Below are 17868 nucleotides of genomic sequence, written 5' to 3' on the forward strand. Positions count from 1 at the left end.
TATAAGGCATTGATCGGTGGCAGGCTATATATAATTCAAGAAAGAATAGGCATCTGTGATTATTTTCAAGGAACGGTGTCACTTATTTCTCTGCTGTAGCAATAGGAAGTTTTAATCTGAAGTTTGACTTTGAAATATCTTCTCTTTAGTTATGGAGAATTAGATTTTTGTCTGTTTCTTGAAAGACCTCAACAGTTAGGTTCGGGAATAAAAATCCTATTTATGTTCAAGAAAGAGAAATTCATTTTTAACAATTACATATTAATCTTTCAAGACAGATCCTAACATGAACACTGAGATTAAGAACATGCTCATGTAAGAGCCAGGTAAAAGGAACTGCTCACTTCCAAAGTAATTTTGTTATTATAGAGAATTTAAAGTGAAAGTTCACCCAAAGATGAAAATTCTGTCATCATTTACTCACCCTCGTCTCATTTCAAGCCTGTATGACTTCCATAAAACACCAAAGAAATTTTTGAACAATGTTCTTACCTGGCACTCGTTCACTTGCTTTGGTTTTGTGTCCATACAATAAAAGTGAATGGGTTCCGGTGCTATTTGCTTACCAACTTTCTTTAAACTACCTTCTTTTAATTTCTGCAGAAGAATGAAAGTCATACAGGTTTAAAGCGAGACAGAATTTTCATTTTTGGATGAACGTCCCCTTTAATGTTACATCTATTGGTTATTTTAAAAATTGATTTTACATCAAATCAACTACTTTTGCTATTGTTATACATTTTTCTGTCATGTTTTCATTTTACTTCGATTGTGTCTCAGAATGATGACCTCATTACCTAATAAAATATAATGTTATAAAGTTATAATGTTGTGATTCATCTGGAAGATGATCTTCACGGTTTATGGTTCAGAACTTTTAACTGTATTTTTAACTGTAAGTCCCTATACAGAGAAAATAAATGTGAAAAATACTGATACCAAGTATTTTATACCAATATAACATTGTTATTGCCAAATACCAAGGGCATTAATAAAAGTTGGCAGTGACTGTTTTGCTCCATCGTAAAGCCGCAAGTGTCAGTCTCCATTGCTGCCAAGCAAGCCGGATGTATCACATTAATGGAGGTAAAGAAATCCATCAATGCATATTCGATATTGCAAATTAGACGTCTTCAAAACCAACTGTCCTTGACTGCTTAAGTATTAAGCCATGACATGAAAGACAGTGCGAGTCAAAACACACACATTTCCTGCAAAGTGAAGAATCCTGCCCCTTATCTATTTGATTCTGCACTTGGGGAATTTTTTTTCATCTTACGCTTCAAACGTTGAGCGGCAAGTTCATTTGCATGCGCTTGAGGCTTGGAGAGTTTTAAAACAAAGACGTGTGACTGCGGCTGAGAGACGGCGGCAGATGGGGGTGTGGAGTGGGAGGGGAACCTGAAGGGGGAGGGGTTCTGAAGGAAACAAATCACACGAAGAGGATAATTTAATCTGACTCATTCTTTCTGTCACTTCATATAAACCAGTTAGCTGGCTCGGCCTCTAAAATGAATTAAAACGCATGAATAATTAAACATCTCTAGCTGAGAAAGGAGACACGCTTTCTGCAACTTCAAAGCTGGACAAAGCAGTTTTTTATAATCAACAAATTCGTGTTTTTTGTTCCTTTGGTATATTAATCCTCATGTTTGACATTGTATAATGAAAACGCAATTAGCTTTTCAGAACCCAAACTATTTCCTAAATCAATTTGCGACAAGTGCATTTGTAACGTTAATAGCTGCTGTGCAACTGTTCCTGCAGTGAAACTAGCCCCAAACATGCGTGAAAAACTGAATTATGGATTCGATTGGATTCAAGCTTTTTTCGGTCCGTTTCCATGCGAAACATTTGATCTGAAATAACCGTGTCATCAGAAAACTGAAGATGATCTGTAATACATCAACATACTTTAAACTACACCATTGTTTATTGCTATGCCATAGAGGTGATATTCCTTTTAAGCTCTCACAGACATATGCAGATACAAGTTTGACTCAAGCCTTTACTTCCGCCCTGATCTGACAGTGCCGGTGCACTTTAATGTATTGGCGCCGCATTGTGAAGAACGGTTGAATGATAACACTTTGTGATCTGTGATCCGTTCGGAGATCAATGCTTCGCCAAGTAAAAGCATGAGGCCGCTAAAGCCCCAGAATTTATAAGCAGTAGAAACTATTACGGTGGAAAGCTCAGAGGCTTGACATCAGAAGTGAGCAAGCGTTCTGCCCTGACAGTGATGTCACACTTAATATCAGACAGTACATTTCCCTGCTGGAATTTCCATTTTAAAAACCAATGTCTTATGAGATCTTACGTGAGGTATATTGATTTCAAAAGACACTAAAGGTGTTTAAGCTTTAACTTATTTGTTTCTTTACTCCTAACCCAGAATACTCTGACCTCTTGTACCACAAAGGAAGATCATAGCTTTTAACAAAGTGGTGACTGACCAGTAGACAAACAGCAGTGGCATGCACTTTTGTTGGATGGAGACAAGATGAATACAGTCATGTTTTAATCACTGACCTGAGTAATTCAAGACCCATCACATCCCGTTCGATGACTCTTTGCTTCAGTGAAGACGATTGATCTCAACCAAACCCTGTGAAATCGATGCGTGGTGACCATCACGAGCGGCACCAAAGTCTGTGATCACTTATGTGGCAACTCTGAAAGATAATTACCAGATAGTCTGGTCTCCTTGCAGCTTTCATAATTAACACTTAATTATGTTTTGAGCTGATGAGTTTCCTCAAAGTATGGCTGACAATCCTAATGTGATGAACAAAGTCAAGACTTTCGATGCCTTGATGAAACAATTCATGATGTCAGATCAATACCATTGTTAACTAGTATGGTACGAAAATGTTTTGAAAATAATATTAGGGAACATGTCATGTTCATTAGGCTGTTAACAATAAAATGGCAACATTTTCTGTAAAATGATCTTATAAAGCAAAGAAATTTGATGGATGGGTTGTTGTAACTGGTACGCTGTGACAGCCTTCAAAAGGGAGTAAGGTTTGATTGTCATACAAGTGAAATTTCTGAGCCCCAACCTAAATATTAAGCTGTATGTGTATGGATAGTCTCATCGGGCAATTTACAATAAATGCTCGCATTTGTAATCCAAAGACATAATTTCCACCACAAAATGACAATTTAAGGTGTCATATAACTTTAGATATAATAGATGTCTCACAGGATGCATGAGCAGTCCGCTATTTTGTTGATAAATGAAGAATTTCATTGCAAACGTTTACAAAGTCAAATGTTGAAGAACATCTCCCACAAAAGGGACAGTGCACTCATAAATATAAACTCTTGTGTTCACATTGTATGATTCCAAATCTTATGAGAGTCACACTGAATCTACATGAGAGCAAGCGAATGAACACAAATCTTAATTTTTTCCTTGAGCTATTCCTTCAAATCGCTTGAAGCCAGAGCACACCGTTCCAAGGAGCTGCAGAAACATTTTATGTAAATATTGTTTATGAGGTGGTGTTTATCAGATTGGAGGAGAATGTAAGTCAAGGGGCATGTTATTCTGTCAAAGATTTCCATCCATCCATGAATATCTGATGCATCAATTTGTGTCTAAAGAGGCATACAATGTTCAGGAAAAAAGAACGTTATTTGACGGGGGGTAATCCTTTATAAGACTTACCCTGAAGTTGCCTGCGGGAGAACAGAACAAGAAAACAGATTCCCGCTTCCGGCTGAATTCACAACTGTTAACTGGCTTCCCTATCCTTTTGTTTAGTGATATTGCGTTTTGCTCTTTGATATTCCAGTTAATCCTTCAAGTAAAAAGATTTAACTTGAGATTATGCTCTTTCTATGAACCCGGGCTCCTGGTCGCTTTCGCGTTCATGAGCAAATATTCCCGAGGCGATGTCATAAATCGAGTCATACAGAGAGAAAGCGGAAAAAGGAAGCACCGGGTTTCCCATAGGCGCTGTTGCTCTTGCACATACGTGGCCTACATTTGTACACAACTCTTAATGAACGCGTCTGAGTTTATAAATCACCGTTTAGTAAATAGCTTGATGGCATGGAAGCACTGTGATTGGATGTCATTTTAACATGCAGCACTTGAAAGATTGAACAGTTTCTATAGGGAACGCTAAAGTGTTTGGCTCATGAAAAATGTGTGGACAGATAACTACTTCAATGTCAGATTAGACGCTTCACTCCTGGCTGTATTTAACACGCTCATGAATGCTGCTTTTCATAAACTAGCCCACTCATATAGAAACAAATATATGCAGACTTTCAAAACTGCATCAGAAAATCACACTTGAGTATTGTATTAAGTAATATAAAAGTAATATCTTAAAAATGATGTTTTTTTACTATTTCTGTCATTTTTAAGTAAATATTGAATTACTTACCTTGCAAACAAAGTTGCAGTCATTTTTAGGGTGATTTTTTCATTTGGGGACTAGATTGTTGGTTATTTGGTTTCCATACGAGTATATTTTTGATTCGATTAAATATAGATTATGTTTTATAAATCCAGACACATATCATATATAAATTGATCTTTAAATGTAGATGCTGGTCACCGAAACCCTCAAATTTTGCTCTATTTTTGAAATACACATTTACATTAAAGGTACAGTTCACCCAGAAAATAAAAGAAGTCTATATTTTACTAACCCTCAAGCAGTACCAGGTGTATAATGAATAATATCCTGGCTCATCCAACTGGATAAGGACAATGGATTGAGACCCAGTTTTAAAAGCTCCTAAAAAAGGGCATTTCCATAATAAAAGTAATACATACGACTCCAGGGTTACATGTCCAGGGTTAATCCACGTCTCATGACACAAACAATACATTTGTGAGCAAAAATGAGTAATATTTTGAGTTAATTTAGTCACACGTAAACAAGATTATCACTCTTCTCACTCAAAACGGCTGCAGAAATGGTTACAAGACACACAACAACCAATGAGATTCAAAACTTTAGATCTGTAGCGCTGTGAAGCAGCGGTGTTCCCTACTGTTGGAAAATGATCGGTTCTCCAAAAAGTAATTTTTCTTGTCCTGAGACATGTATTTAAAGGCAACTTGAAACAAGTTTAAAAATATGTTTTCAAAATCAGAACAAATCAAAACAGGCCCATATAAGCCTTTACATAAGCCAAATTCCAGCATCTTCCTTTATCTTTATTCCAAGGAAAAGCGAAAATTCTAACATCTTCAGGAAGAGAAGGGAAGTACAAATTATTACAATAAATATTACAGATAATATCCTCTGCATCGCGTACATTAGGAATAGATTCAAGTATTCTGTTTAATTAAATTGAGAATTGATTCGAATCAATTTGTTTTATATTTAATTTATATTAATTCATATATCAATAGGTTATTGTATATTAATTGTATTAAATTAAATTAAAACTACTCTTTTTACTACAGTTATTGATTCTTTGAGGAGGTTGGCCACATAATGTTTGTTTATGTTGTTGCCACCGAAGTTTATACGAAATATCAGCACTGTTGTAACTTCACGTATCCAATCAAATTAGAGAAGCAAAGAAGAGTTTTCTACCTTTGAAACAAATTGAACATTGCATATTTCACTCAGATAATGGCCTGAGGGCCTATCATTTGGCAGCCAGTGAAGTGATGTGCTAAGGTCTATCGGGTCTGCCATTCTAACAGCTTCTCTATCTTGCCCTGAATATGAACTCATGTTTTCCTCATTGTGATTCTCTTCTCATGGCCTGTTGTTAGTGGCTTGGTTGAAATCTGAAAGGCTGAAAAGTGCCTGCGAGTCTGCAGGGTTACGAAGAGAATGATAAATCATTTACCTGTTAATTTGATTTTCAGAAATGTGAGTTTTATGAGTTTTTTAAATTCTTAGTCCTATTCTTCCACGGTTACATTTTTTAACGCTGTTCAGATAACATCAGTTCCGAAACACTTGATTGGCTGCAAGTCAGTATATGTTCGCGCATGAAGCGGTTGCCTAGCAACGTGGCTGTCTGTCTGCAAGGTCTTTGGCATTGTGTTGTTATGATTTTAGCATTTTTTCCAGGCCCAATCAATTGAGACAATCAAAAATACATTTTTTCCGACAGAGATTTGGAGCTCTGTCACAGGCTATTATTGTCTGATGTTTAGCAGTTTGAAGAGAATCTCGATATATTAGTGGCACCTAATTGCATTACCTGGGGGTAGACGAATGGCGCCAGCTAAAATGGTTGGCTGAGGCTCAAGCTGTGTTGAAGACAAGTGCATCTTTACAGCTTTTACATCCATTTCCAGCTGGGACCTTTATTGACGACTAAGTGATTTTCCAACAGTTTTTTGCCCTCAACACTCATGCTTCATCTGAGCTAGCGTTTTGCCAGTCACCATCTAGAAGCATATTAGCGGGTATTTCTCATTTGAAGTTGAGTAAATTCTGCATTGTAAAAAACGTCTGCTTGTATTCAGGGTATTATTACATATTGAAAGCATCTACTTATGTTTGCTTATTTCTTCTGTTTATAGCATTACATTTGTTTATTTCTCTCTCTGTGACTCTTTGTACTGTAGATGTGTGAAATTGGGTAAATGCTGGTCCATACTGTCTCAAAAATCACCCACATTTTAGATTCATATATTTGTGGCTGTTGGTTTTAAAATAAAAAATCACCATTTTAACATTGTCTCTAAAAACACAAATAACGTTCAAGGAAGATACATATATAAAGATATTTAGAAGAATGCTTGTAACTAAACGGTTCTTACCCACGTTGACTACCATTGTTGGAAAAATATCTTTATACATTTCTTTGTTCTGCTGAAAACAAAAGAAGATATTTAGAAGAATGTAGGAAATTAAACAATCATTGTCATTTTTTTCTTAAGCTAGTCAATAGTGGCCAAGAACTGTTTGGATACAAGCATTTTCCCACAAGCTTTCTCAGAACAAAGACATTTATACAGATTTGAAACAACTTGAGCGTGAGAAAATGATGAGAGCATTTTTTATTTTTGGGTGAAGTGTCCCTTTAACACATTAGCTGAATTCCATTTCAAACAGCTCTGAAGATTTGCCACTTCTCATGTTGAAAAGTAGGGGACGCTAACAAACCCCAATTTGTCGGATACTGCATGTCGTTGATCAAATCTTTACTACTAATCTTTCATGTGTACTTTTTACTCTGTGCTCTGTGCAAAATAATGAAGTGAATGGGTACTGCTGTGTTCTTCGGATACGACATTCTTCAAAATATCTTCTTTTGTGTTTTGAAGAAGAAAGAAAGTCATACAGGTTTGAGATGACAAGAGAGTGAGTAAATGATGACTTAAGTGTCATTTTTGGGTGAACTATCCCTTTAAAGGTGCATTTACAATACGAAAACCTTTTTTTAAATGATTTTTTTTATTTTAGTTCTAGCTGTGCAACTTTGTAAATCTTTTAGAATGCCGATTTGTCATTAAAACCTTGAAACCCACTGCTTTTCTTTCTATCCATTTTGCTATTCGTTATACTTTCTTTGCAACAACATACATTGGATCTGGTCTGATGTGACCTGCTGAATGATGTTGCCCACACACATTTAGCTAAATACGTGACATTTTAATGTAGCTTCGTTTTTTCTCTTAACTATAAAATTATCCGCAAAAGATTTCCTTTCTTATTTTATACAAAATGTGTTTCCATAGAGACATATTTTTCTCTGTTTTCCACCAGCTTTACATCTATTGTCCCTAATGAGCTGAGGACAATCATGCATCTATGAGTGACTTACTGCCGGTGTGGTGAGATCTTGGATGGTGAGATCTTCTCTAGATGTATGCGATTTATACTGTATTACACCAGTATAAAGCCATGTATTAGCATGCGTTTGTGCGATGTTATGTGAAATCACCAGTGACAATTATTTTGTAACAACTGTGGTTAAAAACATCCACTGACACACTAGCCAATATTTTCATGTTGCTTATAAAACCCCATCGTGTTTGTCCTGTCCTTCTATTCGAACATAGCTGAAAATGTGCTCTAGCCGTTTGTATAATGATAGAATCCTAATTCAAGGACAAGCGGAAGTAATCATTTTTTTCAAAGGGAACTTTTCAGGTGGTTTTCATTGCGATGTGAAAAAGCAGCGTTTCAAGTTTAAGTCAGTCTTTGAGAGGTCTACCTATTGGGACTGTTAACCTCGTGCGACGTGGTGCAGGAACAAGTGTGTTTCATTAAAATGCATAATGCATAAAGCGCAGTGATTGCATACCATTGATCAGCACTTGAATAAATTGAGTTGAAATTCTATTAACGTAACCAGTTAAGCATAAAGTGAGTGAATATTTAACAATAGTGCAATTTAACATATATAAACCTTCTGCTTTTCTTGAGTGGTGTTTAAACTACTTGAACAGACTAAACTGTGTGCATGCATCTGAACGATATGTATTCGCAATTACTACATAATAAACAATGAAGCAATATTATCTTGTATTTCCTCCACTGACATAAGTGGGTCTTTTATGGAATCATTAAATAAGCCCTGATCAGAGTACTTCCAGGGTCGTTTATGTGTTATGCAAGGGCTTTTAAGCTCTCTAACTTAAAAAATGAATATAAAACTTGTGGAATGATTTCTTTAAAAGGATGTACTAGAGTTCCCTTTCTGTCGGTCTCTCGACGTTGTGTCGAGAACGACAGATGGGGTTCGCCCTTGAGAACCAATCAACTCTGACTACTATAGAAAAGGCCAATGAAATTTGGCGAATGCAATTTGCATGCTGGGCTCCGCCCCCGGAAATCCGGTATAAAAGGAGGCCGGCGTGCAACATTCACTTACCTTTTGTTCTTCAGAGCCATCGCTCATGAGTACAACTCAGGATTCAATCCTCTACAACTACACGCTGGTGCTACGACGTGTTACAGCGGATCGTCCCTTCCTGCAGCGACCTTCCCCTGGGCGTCTCGGCGGTTCCGGAGGTGTTAGAGATTTTTTTCTAAAAGTCCTTTTCAGGACTGACTGAGCATTCTCCAGCGCGGCATGTCCCGCTGTTCTCTTGGGTGCGGCACCCTCATCGAGGAGGGGGATGGACACGATCGCTGCATTAGGTGTCTGGGCGTCCAGCACACTGAAGCAGCGTTCGTTGACACATCTGCCTGCACTGCGGGCAGATTGTCATTCAGAAGTTGCGGTCACGGGTGGCTGTCTTCCTACGGGAACCAGCCACCATTTCGTCTGCTACCCGGGCTGTGACATCTGTGGCTACGGCCCCGATGACCACCCACGTTAGCAGCGTTAGTGATACGGGGAACTCTGCGAACGTAAACCCGCCAGCCAAGTGCTCACGGGCCGATCGCACCCCGATTCGCTCTTCTGAACGTTCCCCAACCGGCGGTGGCATACCGTCCGGATCCTCACGCACACACTCGGAAACGATGTGTGACGTAGATGAGATGTCGCTCGCAGCATCGGAGGGAGACTGGCATCCGACTCTGCCGAATCCAAACTCCACCCCCAGCGGTCGAGTTCAGGAGGAAGCAGAAGTGATGTCATCCGTGCTAACCCGGGGATACGTGGTTCCCGAGGTCGGTGCGCGGTGCAAACCGCGCCCACCCCGGGTGCCATGTTTTTCCCGGAGGTGCATGAGGAGCTGTGTAAAACTTGGAACGCTCCACTCACGGACCGTTCCAGTGAAACCAGCTCCGGCTCCCTTACTTCCCTCGATGGTGAGGCAGCCAAGGACTGCGTCGAGATCCCCCGGGTGGAACGTCCGCCTGCGGTGCACCTGTGCCGCGGACGGCTACCACCTGGGGGGGGATCGACCACTCCTACCGTCCAAAGCACGTAAGACTTCGGCATCACTGGTGTCGAAAGCTTGCGAGGTTGCGGGCCAGGCTGCCTCCTCTCTCTATGCCTTGGCCATCCTGCAGGTCCGCCAGGCCAGGGCGTTGAGAGGGCTCCACGAGGGTAAGGCCGACCCGGGTATAATGCAGGATCTCCGTGCCACCGCTGACAGCGCTCTACGGGCGACTAAGGCGGCGGCACGGGCCCTGGGTCGGACGATGTCCACGGTAGTGGTCCAGGAGAGACACCCCCGGCTATACCTTGTGCAGAAGAGTGACAGCAAGGAAGTCCGCTTTCTTGATGCACTCATCTCGCAGGGTGGGTTGTTGGTAACACCGTCGAGGACTGCGCTCAGCAGTTTTTTGACGGCGAAGCAGACAGTGGCAATTAACCACATTTTTTTCACGCCGCGACTCGGCCGCCTACAGGCCTCCGAGATCTCACGTGACGTCTGCTTCCCTGCAACCCAGGACCCTTTCGACATCGGCTCCGGTTCCTGTGCCCCCACAGGCGGCACCCCGGAAGCAGAGGTCGAGGGGGAAACCTCCACCCCGTCAGCAACCTCCTCGCGAGAAGGGACACTGACGGGAAGACCCCAGGGAGAACAACATCGGGCCCGAACCTTCACAGCCACGGCTCTGATCGGTCGGTACGGGACGACTCCTGCCTCGTCACCAAAGCCGGGCCCTTGTTAGGGCTTGGCGCCCACTTACTCACTGAGTTTTCTGTTCTCCCCGGGTTTACTTGCAGCCGATCGCACACTCCACTGGACTGTGCTCGGCGAACCGACCTCACACCCTGGCGAGGCGTGAGGTCGTACACATACGACAGCCGTCACCACTCTCAAACCGACAGTGCGTGCCGTTGTCCCGCCAGGCAGGTAAGCAGGCGGAGCAAAAACCTTCCCTCCGGGGACTCCCCGCGACATGGTTAGCTCTGCCAGCCGACGAACCACCCCCCGTGGGAATGATGAAGCAGACCGTCCCCTTGGTCACCCTGTCACAGTCCCTGGGAGCTCGAGAGCTGCCCACACTGTCTCGCTGGCTAATGAGGGCGGTCCGTCTTGGTTACTCGATCCAGTTCGCCAGAGACTCACCCAAGTTTCGGGGCATCATCTCTCCCTCTGTCAGAGGCAGGGACGCCTCCGTACTTCGGGTAGAGGTCACCACCCTTCTGGCAAAACAGGCATCGAGTTCGTCCCTCAAAACCAAGATGTTCAGTGGGTCACCACCCGCACTTCATCGTTCCCAAGAAAGACGGCGGGTTGCCCCCAAAGGCTGCGTACCCTGAACAGAGCACCTTCACAAGCTGCCATTCAGGGTGCTCTCACAGAGGCGCGTCCTGACATCTATGAGGTGTCAGGATTGGTTCGTGGCAATCGACCTGAAGGACGCTTACTTTCATGTCTCGATCCTCCTCGACACCGGCCGTTCCCACGGTTCGCGTGCGAGAGGCGGGCATATCAGTACAGAGTCCTCCCTTTCGGTCTGTCCCTGACCGCCCTTTCTCCCTGAGAGGAGGAAGGCGAGCGGGTACTAAACTATCTCAGCGACTGGCCTATCTTGGCACACTCGCGAGATCTGTTATGTACACAAAGGGACCTGGTGCTCCGGCACCTAGGTCGATTGGGACTCCAGGTCAACCAAGAGAGGGGCAAGCTCTCCCCAGTGCAGAGCATCCTCTTTCTCGGTATGGAACTCAACTCTGTCACCATGTCGGCACACCTGTCCGCAGTTGTGCCCAACCAGTGTTGAACTGTCTGAAATGAACATTTTAGGCAGACAGCGGTCCCCCTGAAACAATTCAGAGGCTCCTGGGACACATGGCGTCCTCGCGGGCTAATACCCCTCGAGTTGATGCACATGACACCGCTCCAACACTGGTTTCAGAGTCGAGTTCCGAGGAGAGCGTGGCACACCGGCAGCAGGCGCATGGTGATGCCGCCCTGCTGCCGACGCACCATAACCCCTAGTCTTTATGACTTTCTCGACGGACTCAGGTCCCTCTGAGCAGGTTATGAGGCAGGTCGTGGTGACGACTGAAGTCTCCCTGCAGGGGTGCGGTGTAGTGTGCAACGGGCACGCAGGTGGGGTGTTGGACGAACCCCCGCCTGCGCTGGCATATCAATTGCCAAGAGTTGTGGGCTATGCTACTTGCACTGAGCAGGCTACGGCCTCTCGTGCGAGACATACACGTGCTGTTCCGAGGACAGCACTATAGCTGTAGCGAATACAGATCGTCAGGGTGGCGTTCGCACACAGCAGCTAAACACAACTTGCTCGACGCCTCCTCCGGTGGAGTCAACAGGTGACTCGTTCCCTGCAGGCCACACACCCCGGGCAAACTGAACTAGACAGCCGACGTGCTTTCTCGCCAGTTTATGCCTCGTGGAGAGTGGCGACTCCACCCCCGTGCAGTCCAGCTCATTTGGAGGCTGTTCGGGTAGGCCCAGGTAAAACCTGTTCACCTCCCGTAACACCACCATTTGCCCGCTTGATAGTCCCTGCCCTCGGCACGGATATCCTTGCGCACAGCTGGCCGCGGGATGGGCGGAAGCACACCTTCCCCCCCGGAGCCTTCTTGTACAGACTCTGTGCAAGGTCAGGGAGCAGGAGCACCAAGTGTTATTGGTTACACCACACCGGTCTAACCGCACTTGGCCTCAGAGCCGATGCTCTGGACAGCGACTCCCCCTGAACCATTCCCCTGACAGAGGACCTGCTCTCTCAGGGGAAGGACACGTTCTGGCATCCCAGATCAGACCTCTGGAACACCCATGTCTGGTCTCTAGACGGGACGAGAAGATCCTAAGATGGCTACTCCCCCTATACGGCTGAGACCATCACCCAGGCTAGGGCCCCATCTACTAGGCGGTTACACGCCTCTAGACGGTGCCTCTTCTCGTCCTGGTGTCTTTCTCAACGAGAAAGACCCACTGAGGTGCTTGATCAGGATTGTGTTCCCCTCCTCACGAGACTGGAGACTAACATCTCCCTTCCACACTGAAAGTGTATGTAGTCGCTATTGCCACTCATCACGACTCAGTCGGTGGAAAGTTTCTAGGGCAACACGACCTGGTCACCAGGTTCCTAAGCAGCGAGAGGGCGGAATCCGCCTCATCTCCGCTCCATACCCTCTTGGGACCCTAAGTGGTCCTGGGGAGCCTCAGGGCCCCCCAAAGAGCCCCTCGGAGGTTCCGATCTTCCTCATAGAGTAAGACGGCCCTCCTGACGGCGCTCACTTCCTTCAAGAGGGTAGGGGACCACAGAGCATCCTCCGTGTCCCTGGATTGCCTTAAACTCGGCCCTGGAAACTCTCACGTTATCTTGAGACCCAGGCCCGGGTGCGTGCCCAAGAAGTTCCCACTACTCCCTCCGGGGCCAAGTGGTGAACTTGCAGGCGCTCCCCATAGGGGAGGAAGACCCAACCCGATTAGTGTTGTGTCCAGTACGTACTGGACCGCACGCAGAGCTCTGAAGCTCTGACCAGCTCCGTGTCTGTTGGAGGACAGCAGAAGGGGAAGGCTGTCTCCAAACAGAGGCTGGCGCACTGGGTCGTGGACGCCGTTACGACGGCATTCCGATCTCAGAATCTCCCATGCCCATTGGCAGTGAGGGCTCACTCCACACGGAGTTTAGCCACCTCCTGGACACTGGCAGAAGCGCCTCTCTAGCAGACATCTGTAGAGCTGCGGGTTGGGCTATGCCCAAACACCTTCGCAAGGGTTAACAACCTTCGCGTAAACCCGGTGTCAGCCCACGTCCTGCGTGGCGACATGTAGGACTGGCATCCGGGGGGGCGTATGCCTGCGAAAGCACCTTTCCACCCTCTAACAGGTTGGGTCAGTGTGCTATTTACCTTTTCTTCTTACCCGAACACATCGCTAAGAAACTGGTACCTCACCAGCCTCCCTTCTTACCCAGACACTGGTTAAGAATAGGCATTCCATCCATCACCAAACAAGCACCCCCTGGGGGCTGGCTGGGCAGAGCAGCCTTCCCCCTTAGGCCGGGATACCATGTGAGCTATCACAGATAGCTCTAACCGGACCTAGTGCTACCGGACGTCTGTAACACCCCCTCCGTGGGCTGTTCCGTCTGATGTATCCTCATGAGAATGGTTCCCACTCCTGGTAACCCATGAGCTTCCCCAGGTGGGCCTCCACCTCGCGGTTAACTACTCAGTCCGCACGTTCCATGCGTTCTCCTCCAAGGACGAGACCATACCTATATCCACCATATTCCTCCCCACGGGTAGGAGGTGGCCTCTGTAGCGCTTCTCTGATTAAGAGTCGCGCTTACCCGGTGTAAACTGATCTGGACGGCCTCTCGCCTATAGAGAGCTAAGGCCCCGTCCGTGAAAGTTACCGGTCAGGGCTGTACCCATCTTTCTCCAAGAAAGCTCTGGAACCCCCCGACCACCACACTGGAAGGTTACAGTCTCACGAAAGCTTCGAGATGACACGCCCAGGCTTGTTACCGTCGCTTCGCTAGAGATTGTGACGCGATACAGCGTTGTGGCGTTTTCCATAGGCAACCCCATCTGTCGTTCTCGACACAACGTCGAGAGACCGACAGAAAGGGAACGTCTTGGTTACGTATGTAACCTCAGTTCCCTGATGGAGGGAACGAGACGTTGTGTCCCTTATGCCACGAACACGTATCGTATTCTGCTGCAGTTTGAGAGGTCTCAGGCTCTTCAGAACAAAGGTAAGTGAATGCTGCACGCCGGCCTCCTTTTATACCGGATTTCCGGGGGCGGAGCCCAGCATGCAAATTGCATTCGCCAAATTTCATTGGCCTTTTCTATAGTAGTCAGAGTTGATTGGTTCTCAAGGGCGAACCCCATCTGTCGTTCTCGACACAACGTCTCGTTCCCTCCATCAGGGAACTGAGGTTACATACGTAACCAAGACGTTTTTTACGCTCAGATATGCTTATTTGTTATAACTACATTTTTTTACAGAATAGCAAGAAGATTAACAGGATGTAAATACCGTGTTGAAGGCATGCATTGCTCAGTGAGCTTACAGGAGGATGTAAGCTTGAAGGTCAATTAAAAAAATAAATAACAAGCAGTTTTGATTATATCATACAGGTTTATGTGGTGTATTATATTTTTGAAGGGATTAATGCCACAAAACTGATTTTCACTGAATTCCTTTAAAATTGCTGTTTCTCGTGCTGGTGTATTTCATCCACAAATTAACAAACTTCCTGGAGGATGATGTCATCAAGCAACTGGCATTTGGTAGTTAAAGGAATATGGCAAAAAATGGGAGGGAACATGAAATTAAATAAGTGGTTCTCAAGCCTTTTGACTTTTAAAGCAACCCCAACCCCGCCACCCCCATTCATCATTTTTGCCTGATACAATATTCTGGAATATTTAATTTGTCCATTTTTTGTTTACCTTAATCCTTTTTCTATTGTAAATAATTAAAAGTCATCTCGGTGCCCCTTGGAAACTGTTGTGACCCCCTGGCCCCTTGGTTGAGAAAATATGATTTTTCCAAAAAAATATTTCCCATAAACACATAATACATTCATACATGTATTTTATAATAGATTTGGCAATACTTAAAATATTTATATACAAACAGAATTTTCCCCTTTTTGTAGCTCAAATAGACATGGAAAAACTGATAACATCATAGATGTGTACTTCGTGTAGCTGTACTTCATAACAGAAACACCATACAGAGTACTTGTTTGTATACTCTTCTACTGTGTATTTGCTGAGGGAACACATTTGTCACTATGAAATGAGCGGTGCGGTGTGGTATCCTTGGCCGGCTCCTTGTTTGTGGCGCCTGTCTTCTCAGCCTCCATGTCTGTGGGCCAGCCCGACTGCCTGCTCTCCCCTGTGGCCATCCTGCTCTCCTCTCTTCACCACAAAGCATTTGCATGTACTCGCATTATAAAGCAATTAGGGCCTAAACTGTCAACCTGACAGGTGGCCTCCATCTCGCTAAATGCACCTTAATGTTCACGTCAGAGTTAAATCTTTGCGGGCCCAAGTTGACAAACCGTCGCTTTTCTGTATCGTGAATAATTAAGCCAATTATTTAGTGCGGATAGCGAATAAACATATGCGTTTTCCCGATTCAATCCAGTAGGGGTCTGTCACTCTGTTCCGCGCGGGCAGAGCGCTGACCCAAATTAAAGCAAAAATCCCTCCCACAGCTCCTCATCAACTTCCTCAACAATGCCAGGAGAGGCTGCCAGCATCCACTGCCTTAATAAAACAGTAATGATAATGACTATTGGTATTGCACCATTATGTTTTAGCTCGAAATCAGGCAGAGGGAACCGTTTTATACGAAGGCTACTCGCGGCTGACAGGCTGATTAATCCAGAGTTTCCTTTAAAACCTCTATTTAGCAGATGACACTAATTTCTTTAGTGTTATGGTGGTTTTGTTGATTGTTTTGTGTGTGTGTGTGTGTGTGTGTGTGTGTGAATTTTGAGAAGAAGAGAGATTTTGTGGTTACGCTTGACTATTTCTGAGGTTGCGCGTTTGGACTATGACTGGTAGAAAATGATTAGGTTAAGCAGCATTAGTTTTCAAAAGAGTCTTAGGTCTACTGAATTATGATTGGTCGCACATCATTTCATGAACATAATGCTCTCCTAGATTAAGCCATGTCTTCTTTAACACCAAAAAATGTAGCATGGATAATCTTCGGCGCAGCTCATCGTGGCCTCTTTGCTTGTGTCTCTTGAATTGCTGAAAACGTTAGATTCCTTGACATGTTATCACCGTCTGCCCCGCATGGGTCATCGAGGGCTTTGAGCAAGCCATCTGTCTAGAAATGTGTCGGGAGCTGACCTGGATTCATCCAAAAGGATCACGGAAGTCAATGAAGGTCTTTGTTGTCTCATCGAGCGCCGACCTGCGTTCATACTGCCGATGCAAATCCAACACAAAATAACTCGGTTAACAGCGGCAACAGTGCAATATATGCAAACTATATCCGAGGAAAAATAATTGACAATTTGTTTAGCCCGTAACTAAATTTGCATCAGATGGTAATCATCACCCACATAAGAACCTTGATGTGACTTTATGATTATGTGAAACCAAAGGTCTCCGGCGCTATGGATTGCTGGTGTTGTCGAGTTGATAAGATATTATGTGCCATTTTTAAAGGGACTCCCACGCAGCACAGCGAAGCAACTAATGCTGTCTCTCACAATAACACAGAGATGAGGGAGCCATCAAATGTGACTGTCAGTTAGACTCCAGGGATTCACTTCCCCATTCATGCCTAAGAAAAGGTTGCCAGTACAATGTTTCTTAGCGAGTGAAAAAGCGTCTGTTTTTACTTTTTTCACTTCATGTCACCTTTGCCTTCTCACTGCAGGCGAAACGCAAAACAAAATGCGCTAAGCTTCTTTAGCATGGAAAGAACAGAGAGCGAAACCAATGCTTTGTGTATCTTCATCTCTGTATTTTTGTTGAAGGGAAATGGGAAGAAAACCTCCTTTTGAACCGGCTTTTTTTCGACGTGTAGGAGACATTGTAGCTTTTTAGTGCACAGACGCTTTGAAATAGTGATTTCTGCCTGTGCCTGTGTGGGCGACACCAGTGCAGACTCATTTATTAGAAGCCTATAATTAATGTGTTTGTTGATTCCACTCAAGGAAGTGGAAGGATGGTGCTGGTGTATTCTCTTTCTGTTCGAGCACAGCATTAGAAATATGTTAATTTGTGGAAATGTATTTTTAACCTTTATATTAACTGCAAATGTGATATTTAAAACCACGTCAGGGAAAAAGATACTGAGATTGTGTCATCGGCTAGTTAGATCAGACCTGTTACATCTCTTATCTGCGGTTTGTCATGTGGCAGCAGGTGCGTGAGCTTCTAAAAGAGGACATAATGAGGACATATCAAACAATGTTTGAGGAGGAATATATTGACATAGGCTACTTTTGAATATTTGTCTTCTAACATTGCTGTCTTGTTAGAATATATACCATCTTGACTGGGAGCAGATCTTAAGTTGATATAAATGAAATGTAATTTATTGATTATCTTTAC

At 44.2% G+C, this 17868-nt stretch overlaps 1 protein-coding gene across 1 annotated transcript in view; it reads left to right on the top strand.

Moving 5' to 3' along the window:
- The window catches only part of pcdh11 (protocadherin 11), a 156924-nt gene that overhangs the window by 36269 nt on the left and 102787 nt on the right, over positions 1–17868 (top strand). The gene's annotated exons all lie outside the window — the stretch shown is intronic.

The sequence above is a fragment of the Triplophysa dalaica genome, chromosome 16, assembly GCF_015846415.1.
Source record: "Triplophysa dalaica isolate WHDGS20190420 chromosome 16, ASM1584641v1, whole genome shotgun sequence".
Taxonomy (NCBI): Eukaryota; Metazoa; Chordata; class Actinopteri; order Cypriniformes; family Nemacheilidae; genus Triplophysa; species Triplophysa dalaica.